Genomic DNA, 17391 nt, shown 5'->3' on the forward strand with positions numbered 1-17391 from the left:
GGGTGAGGCTGGGCAAGTCATTTAAGTTCTCTAGGCCCGTGCTGTCCAACATGGGAGCCACCAGCCACAGGCAGTATTATGAAGCTATTCTGTAGCCAGGCAGAATTATAAATAAAAATTTTACTGCAAAGGCTCAGCATGTATGATGTTTAGAAACATTAGTGGTTTTCTTGTCCTAACAGGTTATTTTTATATGTCTAGCTTTCTGTGGTTTGTAATGCCCGTGACTAATGATTCCCTTATAGTAACATACTTTGAAGTTATAAGTTACTGGACACAGTATCATCATATCACAGTTGGAAAAAAAAATGATCTACATAAGCTAGGCCATCTGATGTAGTAGTTATGAGCAGGGTCTCTGGGGCCAGCCTGCCTGAGTACAAATTCTCACTCTGCCTCCAGGGGGTTCTGTGTGAATCTTGGACAAATAATAATTATTATGATTATCATTATGATTATGATTTACTTATTTGTGCTTCTTTTTTCTTACCTTTTAACTGGTGAGGAATATGTAAACTCTCTCCTACTGTATTGGCAGGATTAGTTAACGTATTTGCTGCCCACTTCTCTGGGTTTCAGCATTCTCCAGGCACTCAGTTCCAAAGTCTGAGGCATTCTCCACTGTCTTAGTCAGTCTGGGATGCTGTAACAAATTACCATGGGTCAGGTGGCTTAAAAAGCCAGCATATTCCTCAAGCTTTGGCGGCTGAGACATTCAAGATCAATGTATCTGGGAGAGGACTGGTTTCATGGCTTGAAGATGGCTGTCTTCCCACTATCTTCATGGGGCAGAGAGCAGAGTGGCAAGCTCTCTTGGGCCCCTTGTAAGGCCCCTAATCCCATTCATGAGGGCTCTACTCTCATGATCTCATTTTATCCTAATAATCACCACCAAAAGGCCCCAGCTCGCAATACCGTCACACTGGGAGATCGGATTTCAACATATGGATTTTGAGGGGACGCAAACATTCAGTCCACACATTGGCTAAATCTCCCCAACATGCAGTCATCAAACCTGTAGCTAACTTCAAAGTAATGCTTATATCTCTCTGCCCATTTCCATTCCTACATCCACTAACACTGAAGCCCTGTGACATTTTATTCCTTATTTCCCTGGTAAGGGTTTAATTGATTCCTCTACTCCAATGTTCTTTTCACTCAAAACAGTCTGCTTAACATACCTACCAGGTATTTCTTCCTTAAAACACCTTCCCACTTCACCTGTCGGTTTTTTAGGTGTAAATGTCAGAATCCGCTCCACATCCCATCCCAGACCTTTAATCCCTTACACAACCCCTCCCTATGTTACTTTTCTATTACTACTGTAACAAATTTCCAGAAACTTAATGGCTTAAGCAAGCACAGATTTATCACCTTATGGCTCTGGAGGTCAGAGATCCAACACAGTTCTCATTGGGCTAAATTCAAGGTACCAGCATTGTGCCTTCCTTCTGGAGGGTCTAGAAGAGAATATTTCCTTGTTTTTTTTCCAGTTTTCAGACGTAACTCACCTTCCTTAGCTTGTGCCCCACAACTTCCTCCATCTTCATGGCCAGCAGCCTTTCTGAACATTTTTCCATGGCTACACCTCCCTTTGACTCTAAACTCAGCTGGAAAATGTCCTTCCCTTTTAAGGGCCCCTGTGATTACACTGGGCCCACCTGGACAATCCAGACTACTCTCCCTATCACCTCATCTCAGGATCCCCTTTTCCCACACCACTCAGGCACCCATGTGGCTGTGACACTCACCTTGGGTAATATTTCCTCTCGTGAGCAATTAAAGGTTCAAGACACTTACAAATGTCTTTTTGTTTTTCTTCCTTAGTCTTTCCACATTCAGTACATCTGGTGAGATTATATGAATCCTGTTTATTTGTGACCCAGCACTAATCTTTAATAATGTATCATGGGTTTAAAAGGCTAACAAATAGACAATTTAGAAGACAAATCCTCTAAGATTTTTTTAAGATTTTTGTCCTAAAATGTCTGTCATCCCTTTTGTCCTGTACAGTAACATTTTACAGGTGGCTAACCTGTGGGGAGGAAGGACACATTGTTCTGCCACCACACTCCCCTCATTCACACCAATGTGCTGATCTCCTAACCGAGGATCTATGTTCCCAGCTTTGCTCACTTCCTCCTCCTTTCCATTCACTATTCTGTTCCCAACACTTCCTTCATTCAGCACATCAGGAGTTCATGACCACATTCTTCTCTAAATGGAATGGATATTGTGCTTCTAACGTCTAATAATTGTTCTCAGTGCATATGCACACACTCACCTACATGTCTCCCCATCCATGTCTTTATTTTCCTAGAATCTACCAGAGGAATCAGTTCCATGATGATGATGATGATACTGACAGTGATGACAGGGGCCTCTCAAGGACTCTGATAAAGAGGGAATCAATGAAGAGAGGGAATCTTTGCAAAATTACCCCAGAAACAGGCTTAAAGGTAAATAACTGCTACAGTGTTTAATAAAATTGACTAATACTTAACTATTTTTAAAACTTTATATCACTGTATTTAAAATTTTAAGGGGAATTTTCATTCACCACTAACGAAGTTTTGACTTTAGGACCAAAATACAAGAGGATTTCTATCTTCTAACAAATTGTCCACTAGCCTTTTAAACACGTGATTCTTTAATAAAAAATAAGAAAGTTTAGTGCTGGGCTGCAAATAAGCAGGATTCATATAATGTCACCAAACAGTGAATGTGGAAAGACTATGGAAGGAAAACAAAAAGCCATTCATAACGGCTTGAACCTTACGTTGCTCACAGGAGAAAATGTTAGCCAAGGTGAGTGTCACATCAACATGACGCCTGAGTGGGATGGGGAAGCTGATCTTCCTTATCATAAATTTATGCTGATTTGTTAGATGCCAACACAATTTCCTCACTGGATTTGCTTCTAATAAGTGTGGAACAGTTTAGGCTTTACAAAAAGCAGACTAAACAATTTTTCCCTGCAGTCAGATCTCTGGACTGAATGTCCCCACAAGAAGGATATGCTTACATATCATAGGAAACTCTTCCTGAGAAACGATAGGCTTTTCGAGGGCAGAATTGCAGGTCCCCCATGGAGGGCAGGAGGCGAGCTAGAGGGGACACCAGAAATACAGCAGGAATGAGTTCAGATACTGCTGCTCAGGTAGCCAAAGACAGCATTGCTATCTCTAAGGATATGACATCCTTCCAAAAGTTCTGTGAGTGAAGGAGCCTGTGAACACTAAGCAGGTTGTTAAGACACAGCAGCACATAATTATCATCACAAGTCAATTATAGCATGTTTGGATATTTGGAAAATAATTAACCCACTGCTCTTTGAAAGTGCAGCAATAGCAATAGAAATAATAAAGACTGAGCCGTATTGGAGACAACAAACAATAAACAATTCTAAATCTGCAGGATTCCTTGACGATATGCAAGCAATGAGCTAGATGTGTGCTGCAGATATCTCTTACTGCAGGGCTTACTCCTGCAAAACATAGAACTACTTTTCTCAGCAGAGGGAACCAAGTCAAGATCCCTAATCTTGAGAGGTTTACTATATGGCAGGGAAGATCAGACAAGTACATACACCCAAATATGAATAAATGCAATAAAATATTATGAAGTGTGAATGGAGCACAGAAGAAAGAGAAATTCCTTTCACCTGGGATCTAGAGAGACTTCTTCAGAAAATGTGGCTTTGTTGATGGACAGATAAATGAGTGGAATTTTGGTAGAACAAGATGTAAGGAAGGGAACTTAATAACTGATTCTAAAATTCATATAAAAATACCAAGGATCCCAAATATCTAAAACAACTTTGAACAAGAAAAACAAAGTTGGAAGACTTACACTGTCTGATTTTCAGACTTTTTTTATATAGCTACAGTAATCAGAAAGTATAGTATTGATGTAAAACAGGAAAATAGAATAATGAAACAGAATAGAATGTTCAGAACTAAACCAACACTTATAGGACAATTGATTCTCAGTAAGGATGCAGTGGAGGAAGGGTCTTTTCAACAAGCAGTGCTGGAACAATTAGATATCCGTATGCAAAAAAAAAATGAACTTTGATCCATACCTCATAACATATACAAAAAATAACTCAAAATGGATCATAGATCTTAATAGAAAATCTAAAATTATAAAGGATCTAAGAGAAAAAAGCATAGGCTTAAACTTTATGACCTTGAGTTTGGCTAATATTTCTTTACTATGACACCAAAAGTATAATCTATTTGAAAAAGAAACTCATATAGTGAACTTTATCAAAATGAAGACACTTCAAAGCTCTTCTTAAACACTGCTAAGCAAATGAAAAGACAAGCCATAGACAGAAACTATTTGCAGATCTTATATCTGACAAAGGATTATCAGATACAAAGAGAGGTCTCTCTTTGTATCTGATCCAGAATAAAGAACTCTCAAAATTCAGTAATAAAGCCAACACCTGAATGAATGAGCATGGCCAGAAAACACACTTCACTAAAGATATCCAGATGGATAACAAGCATATGAAAAGATGCTGAATTCCATTAGTCATTAGTGGAATGCTTTTAAAAACCACAATGAGATACTACTACACATACAAACTAGAAATAATACAATTTGAACGACTGACCTCACAAAGTGCTGGCAAGGAAGTAGAGGAACCAGAATTGATATACACTATGAGGAATTTACAATAATGCAATCATAACGGGTAACTTTTTAGCAGTTTCCTTAAAAAAGGTAAACACCTATCTACCATATGACCCAGGCATTCCTCATCTGGGTGCTTTAGAAAATAAAAGCATATGTCCATACAAAGACTTGTAACCAAATATTCATTGCAATTTTATTTATAATAGCTCAAGTTGTAAATAACCCATGCATCCATCAACAAGTACATGGATAAACAAATGATGGTCTATGCAAACACTATTCACAATAAACTACTCAGCAGTAACTCAGCACTAAACAATGCTCTGCTATAATATAAATAAGCTAATACTGCCCACAGCAACACAGATGACTCTCAAAATAATTATGCTGAGTGAAAGAAGTCAGACAAAATAGAGTAGATACTGCATGAATCCATTCATACAAGGATATTAAAAATGCAAACCAATATGTTGTGATAGAAAGCAGATCAATGGTTTCCAGGGGCAGAGAAGATGAGGGAGGGAGGGACAAAATAAGGCAGGGGAAAAACTTTATAGGTGTTGGGTATGTTCACTGTCTTGAGTGTGGTCATGGTTTCTTGGGGATATACTTATGACAAAGTGCACTAAGTTGTACACTTAAATAGGTGAAAATTATTTTGCCAAGTGTACTTGAAAGCTGTTTTAAGAAAAAAGGCACTTCAATCCTGACCTACCTTAGTGCCTGATCAGAGTGAGATGATCATTCCCTCACCCTGTCTGACTGATGGGAAGATAGAAAACCTCTCATGGAAGATAACATATGGATTTTTCATTCACGGTGTCTGCCATGCAATAAAGAATTTCTAGACGTGCAACATGTCAAGACTATATGACGGATAACATGACAATAAAAACATTAGACAATGGATGCAAACCCCCAGGTGATGTAGGCATCAAAGCTAACAATAAAGTCTATAAAATATTAATTTTAATATATTCAATAATATAAGGATATGATGGGAAAATAGATAACAGGATAAAGATTTTCACCAGAGAAATATACTGGAAAATATTTTAAGAAAAATCAAACAGATACTCTAGAACTGAATCTTTCAGTTCTGGAAACAGGTGAACAGAGCTAATTTTGATCACTGTTAAGTAAAACTTCTAGTAATGCTGGATAAAATACAACAACAAAAATAATACAGAGCTAACTATGGAGAGAGACTTTCCCATGTGAAAATACATAGAGGACACTTAAAACCAGAATGATAATCTTGTGAGATTATCCCACTCTGCCCTGGAGGGAAGGGGTTTTAATCTGCACATAAATAGGGATACAATGTCCATTTAGGAAAAAGGGTTCATACCACATGTAGAAGAGTCTTCCTTTATAGAAACCTCTGCATAAGACTTATTGGAAGAATTGCCTCTTCACTGAAAGTGAGACTCAAAGTTCTCCACATGTGCACACAGGAAAGGGGTGAAAGAACCGGTTCTCTAGGAAAAAACAGTCTCCCTTAAAAATATCTAATCTCCAAGCCCCTGCTTTATATGAATGTGGAATCCAAATTGATACTCCACTTATGATTCAGGAATTCCCAAACCAAGAAATATAACAATTCAAGGTTGATCAAATCACCTGGAACCTTAGGATAAGCAACACAAAATTATTCTCTAGGGAATCTTTAAAAACCAGGATGTAAGGGACAATCATATAAAAAACAATTTGTACTCACTAAAGAGAAGCTCACACAAATCTACACACACACAGACACACAACTAAAAACAGAAGGAAATAAGTGGCCACAGGTAAGAAAGAGCTAACCATGAAACACAGGATGATTAATATTCCAGAGCCTAAAATTATGAAACAATCTAAGAGAAAGCATAAAATAAGTATGACTGAATCATTAAAAGATAAAATGAATCATATATAACATAATGAAAAATCAGGACATCATGAAAAATAAAACATCATTTTTTTAAAGAACTAAACAGAACTTATGGAAACAAAATACAGATAACATTTTGTATATAAAATTCAATGTGTGGATTAAATGAATTTTAACCTTCAATATCTAGGGTGTTCATTAAAATTCAAGAGTAATCTCTAAAGTAATTGTTTAAAAAGAGAATAAAAATAAAGAAGTCAAAATGAAGCATGCAAAATAGGCCAGTCAGCATTCTAAGTTCTTCATCTATTTTATTACTTAATGCTCACAGTCTTTGAAGTGGATAGTACCACTTTTTGTATATGAAGAAAGTGAGTCTCAAAGAGATTACATATCCTGGTTATATGGTTAGCAATGGAGGGAACCAAACCCAGATAGGCTGTCTCTAGATGCCATGTCCTTAACCGTGACTGCAAGGTATAAAACAGGCAGGAGAAAAGCAGAGCAAAGCAAATATAAATCACAAAACAAGATGCCAGAAATAAACCATCATCGCTAATCACAATGTATTTAGATGAAATAAATAATGAGTTAAAAGATTTACAGGTTTCATTTGTTTACCCGAAATAAAGCAAAATTAAAACTTAAAAATGCTTGAAAGCTTAAAACTGTAACAGAAAGAGGTCAAAAATTAGAGCCAGAAAAAGAGACATCTAAGAAATACTCACCAAAAGGAAGGGAAGCCTCCCTCAGGTTCATAGGTACTTGAAACCCACCTTGGTCTGACACTTACCAGCTCTGTGTCTGAGCGAAATACTCAATCAACCGGAACCTTCATTCTCTCACCGGTGAATGTAAGTAACGATCCCTCCCTCCATCCAGCCAATTTGTATTGACTGCTGTGTCCCAGGTACTGGTCAAGCCACCTGAGGTCCTTCAGTGAACAAATAAGGATCCTTGTCCTTGCAGGACTGAGGAGGAGCAGAACATAAACTACGGTCATAACAGTCACGTGAAAGATATGGTATTCTAGAAGGTGATAGAAAGAGTATGATCAGGGAGAGAGGGGTTCTGGGGCAGAGATAAGGGGAAGGCAATTTCCAGTTTAAAATGAGATGGCCAGAGCTGGCCTCACTGAGGACCTTGAGAAGGGGGTACTAGTCATTGGGCTTCCTTTAACACAGCACCACACACTGGGTGACATGAACCACAGAGGCTCACTGTCTCACAGCCCTGGGGGCGGGGAGTCTGCAGGTAGGGTGTCAGCAGGGCTGGTTCCTCCTGAGGGCTGGGAAGGAGAGGCTGGTCCAGGCCTCTCTCCTTGGCTTGGAGACGACTGTCTTCTCTCCACATCTCATCAAGTCATCTCCCATGTACATGTGTCTCTGTGTCAACATTGCCCCATTCTATCAGGACACAATACTGGATTAGGGCCCACCCTAATGACCTCATCTTAACCAATGACATCTGCAACAACCCTATTTCCAAATGAGGTCATGTTCTGTAGTCCTGGGGGCTAGGACTTCAGCTTATGAATTGGACAGAGATGGGCCAGAGCAACAGCCCTGTGGGTACATGTCTGACATCCCCAAGGGACAGCAGGGAGGCCAGTGTGGCTGGAGTGGAGTGAGCCAGGGAGAAAACTGGAGGTGAGGTCAGCTTGGGGAGGGGGAGGAAAGATGTAAGGTCACCATAAGGATTCTCGCTTCTTCACTGAGTGAAATGAGAAGCCATTGCATGGTTTTGAGCAGAGAAGTAACACACTCAGGGTCTCACCCACGCCTGATTTAGGTGATGGGGATGAAAATATTTAGGGTTTTGAGCTGATAATAGTTAGACCACATGTTGAACTTTGAGTTGACGGTGTAGTAACTGAGATTCTGGAGGGTGTTGAGATGAGGTGGATGCATTTTGCATGTGGGATGGACAAGAACCCGTGGGGCCAAAGGGAAGAATGTGGTAGAATAATGGCCCCCAATATGTCCATGGTCTGATCACTAGAACCTGGGAATATGTCACTGGGTATGGCAAAAGGGACTCTGCAGGTGTGACTGTCAAGAACCTTGGGATGGGAGATCACTGTGGGTAAGCAAATGTCATCACAAAGGTCCTTAGAGGAGAGAGGCAGATTGGTCAGAGACAGAGATGTGAAGTGGCAGCAGAGGTCACAGTGACACAGGGCCCTGGGCCAAGGAGTGTGAGCACCTCTGCAAGCTGGGAAAGGTAGGAAGATGAATCCCTCCCTAGAGCCTCAGTGTGGAACATAGCCTTGACCACACGTTGGTTTTAGCCCACTGACAATGAATTTGCACTTCTGCACCCTAGAACAGTGAGAAAATGAATGTGTATTGCTTTAAGCCACTGAGTCTGTGGTCCTTTGTTACAACAGCAATAGGAAAGGAACTCAGGAACCAACAAGCACATGAACCACAGGCTGCCTGCTGTGCTGGCAGGAAGTCCTTTGTCTCTGACCCACGAGTCCCATGTCTTCTGGCAGCATCCACAAACTACCTCATGCTAACATGGCAGCTTGCAGAGGGTCAAATCTTAACCCTGCACAGTTTTTGATATTTAGTTAATAAAAATGATGGTGTCATCATGGGTATTTTTCCATCTTTTAAATACCCTTCAGTCTTCTAATAAAGCTACTTCTAATTGAGAGACCATGTAAATAGTTTTGAATCTTAATAATAAACAATTGTGGTTTTATTTGGTTACTTAAATTATGAATAATAATATTCACATTAGTAAAATTTATTAAAATCAACATTCTTTAATCAAAATATCGTTACTTTTTGCATGAACATGTATTAACTACAAGAAATGTTCCATGCTTTATTGTACGATATAGTGTTAGAGATTTAAAGAATAATATTTTCCTTAAAAGATGTGGCAAAGGGATTTCTTTTTGTGGAACAGTTCTTATATCAAATCTGGTGTATGGCTCAGACCACTGGGAACCTAGAGATGATAGAAATTAGGAAACATTATAAATACAGAATCATTTTTAAAGGAATTAAAAAAAACTGGATGTGTGAAAACAAAGAACCAGAGAATATTCTGGTGCAATAAATGTATTTTTCATCTTAAGCAAGACACGGGGTGAATAAATCTGTAATGAAAAAAACACCCAGAGATTAGCAGCGAGTCATTCATGCAGTGTGACTGATCAAAACCAAGTTGTTTCCAAACCAGTGTGCAGGCTTGATGCCTTCATGAATCAAGTCTGTGTGGCACCAGGCCACCTCGAATACATGTTGATGAGGTATTTATAAGCCCTTCACCATCCCAGCTCAAAGCCCACACACAAGCCACACGATCATCACCTACACATCTGCAAAACACACAGCATGTTGAATAGCACTTTCCTTGTTCAGTAGCCGGTGTCAGGGCACTGTGAGCAGACAGAGATATACTGACACAGAGACACAGAGGCACCTCCCCTCACTCAGCTGATAACCTTCCATGCATTCCTGGGGACAGGATTGTCATGAAATGCACCATGGATTGATCCTCATCCTAGGAGAGAAAAGGCAGGGCTGCCCTCAGGTTTGAGCAAGGATGGCCGGAGGATCTCAGAAGAGCTGTTTCAGCAAAACCAATAGAAATATTGGCCACTGTGACCACGAGAGACAAGTCTCCTGCCATCCCGGTAGGCACTTGGGCTCCTGAAAAAAGGTGGGTTAAGTAAAGGGTTGAGTAGATGGCACAGACCTGAGGGATGCTCCAGCAAGAGACAGGAGGTAGGGCCTGGTTTATACTGCTCTGGGTGTATCACAGGCTCATCTGAATATGAAGTCATAAATTTGCAAAACAGCAGAGCTGGGATGGATCATCTACTCCAGACTCCTCTCCTTACAGTTAAAAGGGTGGCAGCCCTGAGAGGCAAAGCAATGTACTAAAGGCAGAGAGTGGAAGTGGCAGCACCAGATAACAACATAACGTTCCAACCCTCGTTCAAGGACGGTGACACTGAGTACGGGGCCAAGGTTTCCAACGAGGAGAATGAGACAGTGTAAATACTTTGCTCCCGCCCCAGAAAAAAAACCCAAATATTTTTTAAAGGCACAAAAACTCACCTTAACTAGCTCTCTTCTGAGGGGGCTCTCTTCTGTCTCTTCGTCTTTCTGTCTGTCTCCATTTCTCTCTCTCAGTCACAAACACATACAATTTTGTGAAAGGGGACTTCCTGCCATACAAATACAGACTTCACATCTTCAGAAAGACTCTTGACAAAACACGTTTCTCATTTCAAGTCTTTGTGTGAGGTCTGGGCAACTGGCTTATTTTCTAGAACAATCGGTGTTTCCAAAAGCAGGAGATCACCTTCCCCAAAGGAGGAGTTCTGGTCCGTGTTGACGAAGTTGGGGATGTCACATTTCATGAGCCTGTTCGGCTTCTCTGGCCACCTGCTGCATCTGATGGCTTTCTGGAGCCAAATGTCTCTGTCAGGGGCTGTGGTTTGGAGACCAGCTTTGGCCTTGTCCAAGTGGTCCACTTCATTGACGTAGCAGTGAAAGAGGGACCTAGATTCGTCATTGCCCTGTCAAGATAACACCTAGGGCTCCAGCGGTCTTCCAAAGTCTGACACAAAGCTCCTCAGTCTGAATCTCTTCTCGGGAGACTCTGCATTGCTATAAAGAAAACCAAAATAAAAGATTGCTCATATTTAGCTCAGTGACCTGAAGAATCATAGTTTTTGCCATCTACTGAGTGCAAGTCCCTGCACAGAGCATGCTGACAAGCATCGGAAGTGAGAGACATCACTTCTGAACACGTACAAATTAACCCAAGGCAAAAGTTTCAAGTGAGGGCCCTTTGACCATCCTGAAAAGACATCTCTCCCTGAGAATCCTCAATATTGGTGCATCTCACATCAGTGTTTCTCAGTGGGACACTCAGATCATCTTCTTCAGAATTACTTTAAGTGCTTCTTAAAATGCAGAATTCTGAGGTATAGACCCTCAGAATCTCCAGAGGTAGGGACCGGTAGTCTGTAAGTTCAGAGAGTCACCAAGATCACTACACATGCTTAGGTTCATAACCACAGTCTACATCTGGCTGGCCTGAGCATCGACAACACGAGGTGGGGGTATTCATGTTTGTCAGGGAGCTGTCTCCTGTGATTCTCAAAATTGACAGTGCAGTCCCATTGGGTAAGAAATACCACACCATTTCACAATGCATACGCAGGTCGCCCAATGGATCGATACAATCACTGATAGGAGAGGGGACAAAACTCAGGTTCCTAATCCCTTGTTTCACTTACTGTGGGAAAAATGATCAGTTCAAGGGTAATAAATCAGTAAATGAGTGAATAACATAACTCTCATAAGTCCCGTGAGTGCCTGGAAGAGCGAGCCTGGGCACACTGAGTACCGTAACAGCCCATCTACTTTAATCACCATCCTTCCCAGGTTTATATAAAGGTTACTTCCACCTGGACAGTGACTCCTGAAGGGCAAGAATCATGTCTGAACAATCTCTCAACTCCAGAACAGAACCCAACAGAAATGAGGCTCTGGAGTCTGTGTTTAGCAAGAGAGTAATCTCAGTGATTCCAGCTCTTAAACCTCTGCCTTTCCATCCCACCCCTCATGATATGGCCCTTATGATCAGTTCTCCCAGGGCTGGGGCCATGGAACCCATATCCAGGATTGGAAGGATCTGATCATATAAACCATCCTCCATATTATCATCAAGAGTCACTTGCATTTCAGGGATCAGTAATCCCAGAAGCTTTGCAGTTCAGGCAGCTGAGGAATTTTTACATAAGATCTATCTTCTACTGTGATTGCCTGGGTGACATCAGACAAGGAATTCTCAAAAGCCTTAGTTTCTCTTTCAGGAATAAGCCTGATTAACAAATGTCGTTGCCCACTCAACAAATGTGATGTGAAGATCAATGATTTACACAGGAGTACAACATTCCCTAGGTTGTGGATTTAGAATCAGAAAAATCATTTGAGAAAGACTGACAGAATATGGTTTTAATGCAAATTTATGTGGTCTTATCTTTCAGTAAATCATCTTCTTCCCCTACTTGTCACTTCACCCAAGTTTAAAAGATGTTTGAGAACAGAGATGAGTGTGCCAGCAATCTGTGACCCAATAACATAAAATGTCACCAAGGAAAAAGGAGTAACATATTTAGAAAAAGCATGGTGAGGATGTTGGGTACCATCCCCTAACTCCAGGCTAAGAAGCTCTGAGTAATAGCTTTCCTGCCTGCCTGGAGCATCAGCTGATGTGAAAACCGACCCAGAAACCACACTGTCCAGCAGCTCTTCCACAACACAGGCTACACTTTCTCAGGATTAAGAATTGGGTCCACTGACCTCGTTGCTGAAGAATAAAGATAAATGAGATCAAGAGAGTTCTTCCTGTCCCCGGTAGAGAGCCCAGACCTTGGGCTGACTGCACCGCGCCCGCCTCCCAGGAGCAGGAGAAACTGGAGATGGGCATCCTGTGAACCTGGGGCAGGAAAGGTTGCCCCTGTGCCAGGCTGCAGGGGAGATGGGAACAAATTGATGGGCTGGCCAGGGGCAGCCCCCTCCATCGCCACCTCGACCGCTGCCCTGACCCCCTCAGCACATCCTGTCCGCCTCCAGTGGTTAGGCCATCAGGGAATATGTGTCTTGCGACCTGGGGCAACAGAAGCTGCCCCCAGGCCAGGCCGCAAGGGAGACAGGAGCTAACCCAAGGGCTCCGGAGCGGGAGGCTCATACCCCCACCACCACCCCGCCACCCCTGCACCATACCGCACCCCCGGGGCAATATGACCTGGAGAAGGGCGACCAGCGAACAAGGGGCAGCAGAAGCCGCCACCAGGCCAGGCTGCCAGAGAGATGGGAACTAATCCACCAACTCCCCTGGGGCAGCTCCCCTCCACCCTCAGGAGCTGCAGCCCCCACCCCATGACCTCACCATGCCTGCCTCCCTAGAGCAGGCTGAGTAGGACAGGTGTGTCCCGTGACCCAGGGAGCAGAGGTTGCCACAAGGCCAGGCTGCCAGGGAGATGGGAGCTAATCCACCAGCTTGAAAGGTGAAGCTCCCTTTTCATCTCTGCCCCCTTATCTCACCACGCCCACCTCCCAGGAGCAACCTGAACGGGGAGTGGGGTGTCAGGTGAATCTTGGGCAGCAGAGGACGCTCCCAGGATTGAACGCGGGGAACAGGGGAGTAAATTGACCGGCTCCGCGTGGCAGTCCCTCTCTCCCCGCCATCACCACCCCCGCACCTTGACAGCACCACCCTGGGCCCCACACCTCCAGCAGGTTGAGTGGGACAGGTGTGTCCAGCGACGTGGGACAGCAGAGGGTGCTCGTAGGCCTGGCCACCGGGGAGACGGGAGCTAATCCACCAGCTCGCCATGGGCAGTGCTACTCCCCTCCTCTGCCGCTGCCTCTACCGCTGCTGCTGCCACTGCCCCTGACCTAACTGCCCCGCCTCCCAGGAGCAAGCTCACTTGGAGCCCAACCTCTGGTGAATCTCCAGTGGCCAAGGCCGCCTCCAGGCCAGGCTGCGGGAAAGAGAAGGGATCAACCGCCTTGCCCGGGCAGCCCCCCTCCCGCTGCCGCCGACACCATCCCAAACACACCACTCCTGCCTCCAGGGATCAGGCTGTCTATGAGGACGTGTGCCTGACTTCTGATCCTGGCCACGTGCCTGAGCACCTCCCTGCACCCCTGCACCCCTGCACTCCCTGCACTCCTGCACCGCCTGCACTGCATGCACCCTCCATGGCCCCTGCACCCCTGGCACCACTTATATCTTTGCACCACCTACACCCCTGCATGTCCTACACACCACCTCTTGGGCCTGTGGCAAAGCCTCTGCTGTTGCACCAGCACAAAGGGACTCATCCTTCCCAGTACATGATGCATTAGTGGACCTCTGGGGTTGGCTGCAGGAACATACATGTTCCCGGTCACTAGCCTGGGCCACTAGCATGATCTCTGTGAGGTCACCCAGGACGGGCTCAGAGCTGCTGTTCTCTGGGAAGAGAGGAGTTGAAATCGATCTTTAGGGCAGAGCTGTGCTCACCAGACCTTCCACGCTTCATGTTTTACACAGGGCTTCAGGGAAGTGAAATGGAACCGACCAAGTAAGACCTACCTGCTGTGCGCCCACCTCAGTCCTGGGCTCTGAGGCAGACAGACTGGCTCCCACACTCAGGTCCCAGTTTGGGCACCTGAATGGTCCTTTGGAGGCATCCCATCAGTTCTCAGGAAGAAGTCTGTCTGCTTACACCCCATGGCCCTCCGTCCCACTGTGCTGGCCTCAGGAAGGTTCCTTATTTGGGGAAGAAGGCAGCCCACTCCCTACCCCACCCCTCACCATGCTCTCACCCAGGCTGGTGATCTCTCTGCCCCTCAGAGTCTGGAAAGCCATCCCTCTTCAGTTATGTCTCTTCTGAGATGGACATGCTTCCACTCAATTCTAGGTGAGGATGCACAATGGGATGCACTGGGTAAGGGAACCAAAATCAAGTTTCTTCTGTGAGGTTTTCTGTTTATCTACTGGGGCTGGGCTGTGTGTAGTTTGCTACAGCTATTGGTATGAGAGACTAAAGTTGCCTGTGTGTCCTTATTTTCATCTCCCAGCTGTCTTTGGCTTTCCCTAGACACTCCTGAGATATTTACTTCTTTTAGTTTTATTCCTGTTATTACACAGGGGCCCTACTGACATGGAGGTAAGGTGATGGGGGGACGGTACAGAGGGGAGCATCTGTAGTCTTGTGATTAGTTCTTATTGAGCCTGTGCCCTGAGTTGTGACCTCCACAATTGTGTCTCTTTCCCCCATCCCAATTTGGGTGAAACAGAAGGTATTTTCCTTCCCCCAGGCTGGTTAGGCTCTGGTAAAATAATTTCTCATTAAACACACACACACACACACACAACCCCCAAAATGGAACAGAATGTTCTGGGTGTATTTCAATAGAGCTATTTTCTCCTTTCCAGGCAGGAAGCATGAGGGGTTTTTCTCTGATCTTCACTCTGACAACAGGGCACAGTCCTGGAGGTAAAATGCATGAAAAAGAGAAGGGGGCCCATCTGATTGGCCCCCTGTAGTTGTCACACTCACACTTCCCCACACTGAGCCTCCCACTGGTCTCAGGGACCTGTTGAATCTGCCTGCCCCCGGGGTTCTTACAGCAGCGCGTTCTGCCCTGGGAGCTGTGACTCTCCGAGGCTGCCTGGCTGCCTCTCTGGGTTGGGAGCAGCTTTTTCCCTCAGTTTTTTGGTGGATCTAAGAAGAGTGGTAGGTTTGCAGCTCCCTTAGCTCTGATGTTTTCAAGACAGGAGGAGCAACTTCTGAGCTCCACACGAGCTGGACCAGAGGCTGGAAGACTCCCTCCCTCTCACTCTGTTCAGCCAATCAGTGGCTGTGGTTCTAGCCGAATTTCTGAAGATGTGCATTTAAATACACACATCTCAACTGCCACATGAGAACACAGTCCCATAAATCCCCCCAATTTCCACTGGTAACTATGGAGCCGATGGGGACACGGGTTTCAGAGCTTCGGAGGCCTGACTTCACGACTTGCTCTGTGGCCTATTTACATGAAGTGGCTTGCTTACCGCACCTGGTATGTGGGAAATACAAAATAAGTACTAGAACCTCCACTTTTTCTCCCTCCAGGTCCTTCCAACATAAAAAGCTATAAGTGAACTCAGACGGCCTAGTCACCACAATGAGGTCCGACCAGCCTGGCTCTCCTGAGTGATGGACACTGACTTGCACCTTAACTCGGAACAGTAAGAGAACCGTCTTCCTCTAACTGGGCATCTCCCCACACCAGGCATGCCCTCAGCTGAGACGGGGCCAACTCCCCCACTGAGGTGTGTGCTGGTGGCTTCAGTGTGACCTGGCCCTGCCGGGACATGAACCTGCAGTGAGTGAGGTGGAGTGCCAGGGTGCAGGGGGGTCCCTGCTGGGGCAGCAGAGGGCCTGGCAGCACCCTGTCTGGCCTGGTGCCTGGTGACCAGGGCTCCCCAACACCTCCTATGGCCCCCGGGTCAGCTCTGGTCCTGGCCACTCCACGCACCTTCCCAGTATATTTTCATTAAGTCCCTTTTTCACTTTTATCAGCCAGAGGTGGCTTCTGTTGCTTGTTCAGTGAAACAGTATATCAGGAAACCAGACTATTTCTAAGACCAGTAAAATATCAACGACAGTCAGCTCTCCGGGAGACCATGCAGCACAAAGTCCTGCACAGGGCTGTGTGAAAGGCTTAAGTGAAGGGTCTTCTTCAACTGTCTTCAGAGATACAGAAGCTGGTGGTTCAGGTAAAACCACAGGGAGGGATTGAGGAATCCAAAGCTGGTTGATTTCAAAGGCTAACTGGTCTGACGAGACACCAGAGCTGTGGTCAGAAGCCCGGCTCAACATCACACAGACTCAGCACCCTAAATGCCAGGTGGGAACGGTGCTGTTCTCTTCACAGGATGTTGTTCTGGAGTCACTGTAGCCCCTTAAACACAGAAAAGAATACAGCCCCCTTAGCTCCCGTCCTGAGTGTTCCATAACACAGATCCCAGGAGCGTTTAATTTTCATCTTTGTTTAGGAGGATGAAGGTGGAACAAGAGGAGACATAAATTCACACTTGCTGATACCAAGTCACAGACAGTATCACCTCCTTGGAGAGCTATGTGCTCCCACAGTGGTGGCTGGGGGGCTTGGTAGAGCCCATTTGCTGGTCCCAGAGGTACTCGCTCCTCTGGCCACATCTGATGGGTTGGACAACCGATCCAGAGGGAGACAGAGCTTCTTTCCCGGGAATGTGGAACTGACACACAGAAATCAAGTTCACTTATCTGGGGATTGGTGAGGGGGAGGGGCAGTGGTTGGAAATCAAATGAA

At 44.6% G+C, this 17391-nt stretch overlaps 1 pseudogene; it reads right to left on the reverse strand.

The window, feature by feature from the left end:
• The window catches only part of LOC102525361 (trafficking protein particle complex subunit 9-like), a 73425-nt pseudogene extending 63056 nt beyond the window's left edge, over window positions 1–10369 (reverse strand).
• Window positions 10370–17391: the final 7022 nt, after the last annotated feature.

Source organism: Vicugna pacos, chromosome X (assembly GCF_048564905.1).
Source record: "Vicugna pacos chromosome X, VicPac4, whole genome shotgun sequence".
Classification (NCBI taxonomy): Eukaryota; Metazoa; Chordata; class Mammalia; order Artiodactyla; family Camelidae; genus Vicugna; species Vicugna pacos.